Source organism: Monodon monoceros, unplaced genomic scaffold (assembly GCF_005190385.1).
Source record: "Monodon monoceros isolate NGI ecotype Baffin Bay Population unplaced genomic scaffold, NGI_Narwhal_1 Super_Scaffold_11, whole genome shotgun sequence".
Lineage (NCBI taxonomy): Eukaryota > Metazoa > Chordata > Mammalia > Artiodactyla > Monodontidae > Monodon > Monodon monoceros.
In genome coordinates this window covers 63,182,348-63,193,311 of record NW_021703767.1, presented here as the reverse complement: position 1 = coordinate 63,193,311, position 10,964 = coordinate 63,182,348, and positions in this window count along the sequence as shown.

Here is a 10,964-nt window from a genome sequence, read left to right as displayed (position 1 = left end):
AGTACTTAATATGGCCTCTGTGCCCTTGCCTGCCTTGCCCTTGTACTCTTGGTTCTAGGTGATCTAGAATTCTTTCAGTTCTTCTAAAAGAACAAAAGTCCATGTTCTCCCTTGTCATGGGGTCTGCTGTTTCTTCTGCCTGAAATTCTGTCTAACTCACTCAGATATTGGGACTCAGCAAACACGTCATTTCTTTAGATGTCGCTGGCTTGGTGGGGTTACCTGCTGTCTGTCCCCAGGGCCCCATTCTGCTGTCCGTGCTGTTCATCATCCTCATGAGCATTTGTTTAATACCTTTCTTCCTCTCTAAATTGTAGGTATCATGAAGTTAGAATCCATGTGTGCCCTGTAAACTTCTGTATCCTTAGCACCTAGTGAAGTACCTGACACCAAGTGTCAGGACTCTGATTACTTTTGAATACATATGACATATAAATGTAGCATCAATTATAAGGGCATACCTATAAGAGCAGAGCTGAATAAGTAAGACTGGTCTTCCTAGGTTAAATAATTGCTGAATCTCTGTGCCTGCTCCTGGCTTTAACAACCATAAAAATACACAAGGCATTATTACATTAACCTTTTCACTCCAAGCAAATACAGTATAGCTTAGACCTCTCTGACATTCCCTCTCTGGCCTATGTACTAATGAGTTGGACTCATTCTGTTGCAACTCCTAAGTCCATGGAAAACCTCATCCAGCTCCACTGTCCAACCAACCAAGAGGTTCACCCCAGCTCTTACTTCCTTTAAACCAGTGGCTTCAAAATAACAGGAATGTTTTATCAATGTAAGCTCCAATCATAGCTGCAAGATTTGGAGAAATTATTTTTGAGAAGACATACCAAAAAAAAAAAGACATATCATAGAACATAATTATTTTTAAAGAGTTCACCTAAAATACTCTTACCCCATCTATATCTGTCTAAGTCACTTGTTCCTAACAGTTTTTTTTAGATTATCCATTAATATTTCATGAGACATTAGACAAAGTCAATCATCACCCCAAGCTATTTTTCTTCCTGACAAATTTTATAACAGAGATATCATGGTCTTATTTGACTTCTAGTAAACCTAGGTACAATAACAGTATTATACTTAATAACTCTAAAGACATGTCTATATTACACCAAAAAACTTAAACTAGCTTCAGTACCAAATATTCTCCCAGATCGCGTGAGGCTGATATTCCTTTGGGTTAGTTTCCATTTTATGTCTGAGAATTTATATCAGTGCTTAGCTTTCTTTAAGCCAACTAAATAGAGCTCTTTTACAAATTAATTTTGGCAATACCATCGTCTGAAGGTGAATAACACCACACATCTGTAATACATACAAATACACAAACAGACTCAGAGACCCCATTGTCCCATTTTAAAATTTCAGCCATGAATCAGGTACAATAATACAGAACCCACCAGTTACAAAAGAGGTGGCATTTAAATTCGGTTTCTGGCAGATGGAAAAATAATCAAGGTCACCTGTTCAGACGGCTAAACTCTTTTTACTAATATTTATGGAGAAGACACTTAAGATTTGTATTTGTCCTTGACAATTCAAAGGATCCATTGTCTGGCCACTGACGAGTAGGATCTTTTATTTTATTTTTTTTGCGGTACGCGGGCCTCTCACTGTTGTGACCTCTCCCGTTGCGGAGCACAGGCTCCGGAGGCACAGGCTCAGTGGCCATGGCTCACTGGCCCAGCCGCTCAGCGGCATGTGGGATCTTCCCGGATTGGGGCACGAACCCATGTCCCCTGCATTGGCAGGCAGACTCTCAACCACTGCGCCACCAGGGAAGCCCGACGAATAGGATCTTAATAGTGACTCAAACCAGTAAGACATAAGAGGTGTCCCCACAAGAGTGCAAAGGATGCAGCCCTCACAAGATCCAGAAAATTCACTGGATCTTGTGAGTGTAAGAAAGCAAAGGACTTTGTTGCATCATTAACAAAGAACAAACTTATGGACTGGGTCCCTTATGACAAAATCCCCTGAGAGCTGGCACAGCCAGAGGTTGCTTGGAATCCTAGCCTATTTGACTGGCTGCCAAATGCACACCAGTATGTGCACCTTCCAGACAGCAGAGACCAGACAGAGTATCCTCACTGGTTAACAAGCCAAGCTCTCAAGACATAGAACAAGGAAAAGGAAAGCCTGATGGTTTTCCTCCTTATGATAAAGAACACAAAAGACAGAGATAAAGAAAAACAGTGACCGTCTCTGGGAGGAAAGAGATCCACAAGCCAGGAGTACTCTACCAAATTTGAAACCAAGAGTTGCCAAGTCCAAGGAGCCAGCCCTACAGATATTTTATCCTGCTAATCTAATGTTTAAAAGAGGAAAACTTTTGTCACTCCCCTTTCCAACAGACCCTGCAGGCAGCGATCTGGGAGGCTGAGTGACGTGGTCAGAATTCTTACCTTCTGCCACCTTTTGTCAGGGGTCCCAGGATCTCTTAACTGCAGCAGCTCTGGGGCAGAGGTAGTGTCCAACCAGTAAGGTAGCATCCCATTCTTTTCGCCAGCCGTCAGGGAGGAAGAAATTTTCTTTTACCCTTCTAGGTTCTTCCTGCTTGTCTAAGAATTAAGTTGACCTGAGACAGATTAGCAGGAGGAAATCAAACCAAAGTTTAATAACATGTATACATGGGAGAGAGACAGGAAAACTGAGGAATTCACCAAAATGGCCGAAGTCCTTACTTTAAATACCATCCTCAGCTAAAGACAAGATGTTGAGGGCAGGGAGTCAATTATGGGAGGGTACCAGGGAAAGCAGGCATGGTAAAAATAAAACAAAAGAAAAAAAGAAAGGGTGATTGTGATGTAGATTTAAGTTGTAGCCTTCTCCATTGATGAATTTCCTGGAGATTTGGTCTTTCTCCTCTTCCAGGTATAGAAAGGGAGACACCCTTACAAATAGAGATTTCCCTTACACATGTAAATGTTTCTTACAAAAGGGCAACTCCTACTTGGTCATCAGAGCTCTTCCCAAGTCTGCTGTCTCTCAGAAAATAACCAGTTTCAAGACAATTAATATATCAGAGACATTGTGGGTTGTCAAGTTTTGCTCCCCTGCCCTTTCCAGCAACTTTGTCTTTTCACCAGTTTGTTTTAAGCCTGGCATGAACTTGGCATTATTGTTAGCAGTCTACACCATGGTTACATCATTGTTGCGTAGTGTCATTCAGTACGACTAATTTTAAATACATCTTATCTGCCTGAACAATAATCATCTCGTTCCTTTGCTATCCCTACTTAACCATCTGCACGGTTTTATGTATTTTACAGTTGTTTTATCTGAAGGAATAAAAACGTCTAGTAGTAAATAATAGCTATTTAGGTAAATATTTCAGTTACCCAGCACTATTTACTTGGGCTTACTATGATCCCGGTTTGCTTATGTGTTACAAAAATTTAGCAGATGTTGGTGCTTTGGAGTCCCATTTCCCAGTCGTACACGTGAATTGCAGTTTAACAAACAAGTAAATTTTAACTTAAACAGACCTGATGAGGTTTACATGCACTAATCTAGTTTACGTGAGAATAGGCTAATCTCTCCAGGTAAGCAATTGCTTCGTCTTGAATTGCCAGAGCATCCCCAACTTTCTCACCATTTCATCTGGAGTGCAGATTGATTCTGAGCTTACCTGTTGCTACTCCAGTCAACTCTTCTGTTACCTAGGCAACTTGAGATTCTCTGCTTTCAAAGAAAAATCAGAAAGCTTTCAAAGAAAAATGAGACAGTTAAAAAATAAGTATGGAGACTTTTCATCTGAATAGCCATGTCTTCGAGAGCTCCTCCTGAAAAGCAGGCTGTTGTTAGTTGATGTGACCAGATTGTTGAGGACGAAGCACTTAGCTTTCTGAAAGTGATCAGTCGGATACTGTGATCTATGTCTTTAATTTTAGATCTTCTTCCCTGGTTGTTTGAAACTCCACTTTTTTCACTTCGTGAAAAGCAAAATATAGTTATGAAAAATATTTTTTTCTTCAATTCTGAGACTATTTACTGCAAAATTTTAAAGACAAACTTAATTTATTTTACAAGAAACATTTTCTTCCTCTAGTGAGGGTTGTATTCACACAAGATAAAACGGAAAAGATGTTAGAGAAAAGGAAAAAAGAAAAGTTAAAACCAAAAGAAAACCTTTTAGATTTGCTTTATTGTTTAGGCATTTTTAAAAGACCTGTTTAAGAGAAAATATTTTTGTGGATGAGTTTTTATGACAAGACAGCTGCATTCTTCTTCTGTGGCACGAGGAAGGTATGATGGTGCTTTCAGCTGTGTGAGATTTCCCCTCCGTTGGAAGGTGTAAAACATTATAATCACGTTGTTGCACCTGGCTATTTTCTATGGCCAACTAGGGGCGGAAAGGGTCAAAAAGTGTATCAGGGACTTCCTCTTATTCTCTCCTTTAATCCAGGCACAGTGTTTCTATTAAGAGTTCTGAAATTGATAGGATTTTTTTTAAGTCTCAGACAAAATAAATTATTGGTATTTTTTGAGACTGTTTCAACTTTGACCCCCAGGCCTTTTCCTTGTAAGCTTTCCCCCCTTGTTGCCAAGTCCAAGCTCGCTCTGCTCGCCACACGACAGGCCAGTGAATCAGAGACGAGGTGTTGAGGCGAAGAATATGACTTTATTCAGAAGGCTGGCAGACCGAGAAGATGGCAGACTAGTGTCTCTGAAAAACCATCTTATCTGGGTCTGGGTGCCAGTTTCTTTTATAGAATCAGAGAGGGAGAGGCAGTGAGGAAGTAAAGTAAAAGGGCCATCAGTCTTGCAAAACATCTCCTGGAAAGACCAGCCTGGGTGAGGGGATGTGTCAGTTTCTTTTTTCTCGTAGCCATTCACAGGTGGGCAGGGTTCCCTGAGGCAGGCCATTATGTATGATTATAATAACAAAAGCAACAAAAAGCAAAGGCTAAAGTCAAAGAAACAGATTGAAGGTGGAGTCCGATTTAGCTCTTCCCTGTTACAATTCCCCGCTGTCAAGGTCCATTCCACAATCCTTGTGGAAAAAGGATAACAACGTTCTAACTGTTCGGTCGGATGGATCTTTCTGGGAGTGTCTGCCATCGGTGTCAGTGTTCCAAATGTTGAGATTTGTCTTTTGCTCCACTTTGGAAGTGTCTACTTTATACCTGTAGACTTAAAAATATTCACAACCTAAAGGTTGAGAGTTATCAGGAATTTTGAGGGCTTCAAGTCCAGGAGGCCGCATCTCAAGGAATTTAGCGTTTTTCTATGTATGGGAAGATGCAAGAGTCTGGGCTGACAGAAATCATTTCTTTGATATGCACTACAGCTACCTGGGGCCTGTATTTTCACATCCTGAGTTTCCTCAGGGCTCACCATAGGGATTGGCTACAGTTTGATGGCTGCTAGATGGCAGGTATTCTTCTCCTTCCTGACTTCCCTCAGGCTTCACCAGCTCCTGTTGGAGGGCTGCAATCCCCGATGACTGATCCTCTCCTCTTGGTGAGGAATTTGACCAATATTTGAGAGACATTTCACGATCAAATTTTGTCCCACAGTGCTGGGAGGCTCATCCCAGGTCAGATGAAAATTCTTGATATGCCACTCCAGGTGCTAATTTTCGGATTAGCCCCTATTGATTATTAAAGATTCTTTGGATCCTCTGTCTAATTATGATCCAGGAGACGTTTTCCCTTGTTGCTTCTTCCCATACCTAGAATCACATTATTACAATTATTTTATGTTATAAAAGTGATCTATTTCCTTAAGATGTTTAGCCATGGAAGTTTTGTTGGAGGCCTGGTTACACACTGGGAACTGCAAGGGACAACAATCTTAGACAGGATATAAGTAATGCAGCTAGTAACATTGACAGAGACATAGTGCAGCAGGGAGACACAAAGCACAAACAATTTGGAAACAAAGAACAAATTAAAACAATGATTAGCATAATATCAAGTCCACAGGAGAGCCAGCTGGAGACAACAAATTCTGGCAAGATCAGGTAGAGAGAAAAAGATAAATGTTTCATCTTTGTTTACAAAGGCATACTTTATCAACTTGTTGTATAGGCCATAGCATAAGAGAAAAGGTTTTTTCCGAAAAACAAAGATTAAAGCCAGTATATTTCCCAAAGTCATAAAGTTATAAATCATATTTACCAGTTCATTCAGTCCCATGTAATTAATTCCCATTGATCTGGATGAAATAATCAGGTTTCCCATCGGTTTTGTCATTTGTTACCCAGTCCAGTGATATTATCTGAAAGCTATCAGAAACCTATATTAGTTTAAAAGTTCCTTTTTATCAGTCTTCTTGAAAATCTTCATTTTGTAAAAGCGTCAGGACAAAACTTAAAATAGCATGGTTAAAAATTTGAGTACAATGCAATTAGCAGGAAACTTGGAATATAACATTTTAGAGTAACTAGTATTATGATTGATAACGTATCAGAACATATCAGATGTTAGGGATTCCATGTAAGTTTTGGAATATCTATATAAATGACATTTATCTATACACTGTAACCTAAGATTCATCTCCAATCACTTGACAATGTTTTTGAAATAATTTAACATACCAAATAAACTTAGTTTGACATTTCTCTCTGAGGTTTCTCAGAGAAGTTCTTTTGAAGTATCCCAGAGTCAGCTGGAGGCTAAATAGCTTTAGTCAGATTTTGATATAAACTATCAAAAAGGTTTTAAAACACAACAGAATCCTAGGTCACTGCGAAACAGTACTTATTCATTATTTAACCAAAGTCACAAAACGATTAAAAGAAGACAAATACGGATCACCTAAGGGCACAGAAACTTATATAATCTGTTATTAAAAGGAGCACTTCTAACAGAGATCAAGTTCCAGTCTTGTATTAGCTTACTTAACAAAATCCATTTACTTAGTTAACTTCAATCTAAATTTAGTTAATCCTGACCATGTATAAAACTTTCTCGGCAAAAGGTAATTCCATTCCTCATACCTTAACTGAAAACACACATTCTACCATACTGAAATGTTTTATGATTTTCAGTAGCTTTAATTATATATTTAAATTTAAATTTAAATTAGAATCCCCGACTCTTGAAAACTTTAATTTCCAGTGACAACCAAGAGGCAAGTAATAGTTACCCAAATCTGGAGAAACTATTCTAGATGATTTTTAGAACATAATTATTTTTATAGTTTACCTAAAAGATCTTATTTCATTTATATTTACTTTACAGTTTCATCATATCGAGTTATTTTTCTTGCTGACAGATTTGCAACAGATATAACAAGATTTCATTTAACTTCTATTAAACCTAGGTGCAATGAAAGTACTATACTTAATGTTGATGGCTCTAAAGACATGTCTATATTAATTAGATCAACAAACTTAAACATTAATACCAGGTATTAATTTAATACTAAATATTCCCCAGTCACGTGAACCTGAAACTCATTTAGCTTAATTTCTCTTGTATTTAGAATTGTTTGGTTTGTAAGTGCTTACTTTAAGCCAATTAAATAGAGCTCATTTACAGATTAACCTCAGCAATGTTATCCAAAGACAAAAACACATACAAACACACTAACAAACAGAGAGACCTCAGAGTTCTCATTTCAAAATTTCAGCCCTGGGGCTTCCCTGGTGGCGCAGTGGTTGAGAGTCCGCCTGCCGATGCAGGCGACACGGGTTCGTGCCCCGGTCCGGGAAGATCCCACATGCCGCGGAGCAGCTGGGCCCGTGAGCCATGGCCGCTGAGCCTGAGCGTCCGGAGCCTGTGCTCCGCAACGTTAAGGGGCCACAGCAGTGAGGGGCCCGCGTACCGCAAAAAAAATTCAGCCCTGAGTCAGGTACAGCAATGTAAAACCCATCAGTTTACAAAAGAGGTTGGATTAAAGTTGGGTTTCGGGCAGATGGAACAAATCAAGCTCACTTGTCTAGAAAAACCCTTTCTACTAATATTTTTGGAAAACAAGTCAAGTTCTAAATTACTGTACCCTCTTTTTCAAAATTTGCATTTTAAAAAGATGGCAGAGATAATGGGTTTTTGAGAAGACCAGATAGGACATTTGTATCTCAAAGATACAGGCAAGCGTCTCCTGGGATGACTTTGTTTCCCCTTTGTTTAACATTTATAAGCCTCTTAAGATCACCTGTATTTATGAGAAAATCAATCAACTTGTTCCTCACTGTCAATGTTACCCTGGCTCCTGTGGGGAAATCAGAATCGGATGCCTCAAGTCCCAGGGAGTCCCCTGGCCTCTTACAAGATATTGGGGCAAGGGAAATTGCCCTGCTGCAGAAGTGGCTCTCAGTCCAAATTGGGTGCCCTATCGGGTCTTAGATGGTGATGCTAAACCAGGTCCTTGTGCCCCGGGTGTTACCACAGAAACTTCTATTTGATCCCCTTGGGTGTGTTACCATAGAAACTTCTATTTGATCCCCTTGGGTAGGGGAAACTGGAGGCAGTGAATATGTTGGCGGCATGGCGGGGGCAGATGGAACAACTGCAGGTGCAGCCTGCTCGGCCAGTGGGGGAGCTGGATAGGCCGGAGGGGCTTTAGATTTTGAAGTAACATGTCCCCACTCTCATTTTCTCCCTCTTCCCCTTGTAGAACAGGTTTCCCCTTGGGTTTCCTTTCAGACCACTGCACCATAAGGTGGCAGCCCTGACTTCTTTTCCTCCTGATGCAATAGCATAAATGCTCCTACATATGGAATCTCATCTCTTTTCCCTGCTCTTTTGCACAACACTTCTAACTGTGAGATTGTATAATAATTGAGTGAGCCTTTCAGGGGCCATCGTTCTTCTGATTCTAACATATATTGGGTCCACACCCTATTACAATAGTACATCATGTCTTTCTTAGGCTCACGGCTATGTTTTGCCCATTTATCTAACATATTCCCCAAAGAGCTCTCTTTCAGGATAGACGGAGTATTTTCCACTTTTAAAAGTTTGATAACACCAAGACACAAAAGACGTAAATTCCAACACAAAAGGCACAAACAAATTCTAGCATCGATGCACACAAAACCAAGACAAAACCAATGAACTAGTTCCCAGATCAGGTAGACTTACCCTATAAAACCAACGAACTACTTCCCAGCGAACCGGTTCCCAGAATCAGGTAGTCTAATAATTCCCCCCTCCAGCAGGGTACCCCAACCAGATTGGCTTGTCCCGTAAAGGAAGAGCCCAGATTGAGGGGGGAATATGTTCCCGGCATGCATGCTGGAGCGACTTACCCTCCAGAGTCGAATCGAGTCCATCGACTCATAGCCCCAGATGGAATCGAAGTTCCCCAAATTAGAACCGAAGTTCCCCAGATGGAGCCGAAGTTCCCCAGATGGAAGTTTGTTGGTTCCTTGCCTCAACTGCCAAGCGCCGGGGTAGCCGGTGCCGCTTCAGGGAACTTTGGAGGGAAGATCCTCAGGACAAATGGTCCTGGCAGCTGCTAGGGCCTAGCCCCAACATTCCCTGACCGGGGCAGGCTAGCCACGATCAGCAAGGCTCCTGGCTGGCTAAGCCAAATTTGTTACCGAGTCCAAGCTTACTCTGCTCGCCATCCAACAGGCCACTGAATCGGAGGCCGGCAGACCGAGAAGATGGCAGACTAGTGTCTCTGAAAAACCATCTTATCTGGGTCTGGGTGCCAGTTTCTTTTATAGAATCAGAGAGGGAGGGGCGGTGAGGAAGTTAAATAAAAGGGCCATCAGTCTTGCGAAGCATCTCCTCGAATGACCAGCCTGGGTGAGGGGCTGTGTCAGTTTCTTTTTTCTCGTAGCCATTCACAGGTGAGCAGGGTTCCCTGAGGCAGGCCATTATGTATGATTATAATAACAAAAGCAACAAAAAGCAAAGGTTAAAGTTGAAGAAACAGATCGAACATGGAATCTGATTTAGCTCTTCCCTGTTACACCCTCAGCTCTCTTGCTTGGTTTTTTCTTAGCACCACCTGGCTGGAGACTTACTTCCTTGATGGTACCCTTCCAGTCATTAGCTCCTTGCACCCCATTTCCTCTGGGCTCCCATGGCACCGTTTCTCTCCTGCTACATCACTTTGTTACTTGTGTTATCTCTTCAAGCACATCTCTCTCTTTAGACTTTGAGCATCCTAAGGGCTGGGGCTGGCTTTTTTATATTTGTATTCACATGCATGTAACTATGAGTGGTACATAATAGACTCTCAAATTGAAAGTCCCAGTATGTCTGATGATAAGTGAAAAAAAAATAATGGTTTTATATTTTAGGATCATTTTCTAATTCCATCATCCATTCCAGTTCAGTGTTACCTACAAATTTCATGTTTACCTGCAAGCCATTGATAGAGAAAGACATAGATGATGTAGATATAGGTATAGATACAGACATAGATGTCCTATGGCACATCTTGAGACACATACCTCAGTCTGCATTTCACCAGTGATCAATATAACATGTTGGGAGGAGAGGGCATTAAGTGTTTCGATTAATTTGACATCTATGAGTCAATCATCTAAAGTTAACTAGTGTCCAGACTATATTCTTCTTTATTTTTTCCACGTGCTTTTTCAAATGCTTGGTTGAAATAAAGATAAAAGGATCAAAAGACTCCTCCTGATTTGCTGCTTATGGAAAACAGAAATAAGTTCCGTTCCGTCATAACTAGGAATAAACTCTTAAGCACTCACAAATAACCTATCTTCCAGTTCATTCTAGAATTTTGCTAGAAATCAACATTACATTCATCAATCCATAATTTTTCCCATTTCTTAAAATTGGGATTTTTGTCCCACTTTAATTTCTATGATTTACTGCCCATTCTTTTACATTCTTGCAATAAAATCTTTCTGGGTCTGGAAATTTGAAGACATTTAAATTACCCAGGTAATAATTTACTGCAGCCTCATCTGCCGGGATGTTAATTCGATTTTACAGTGTTTATCCTACCTCCTCTACTGGGAAGATTTAGTTTCTTGCTAGAGAAGATGGATGAAACACAGGAGTTGA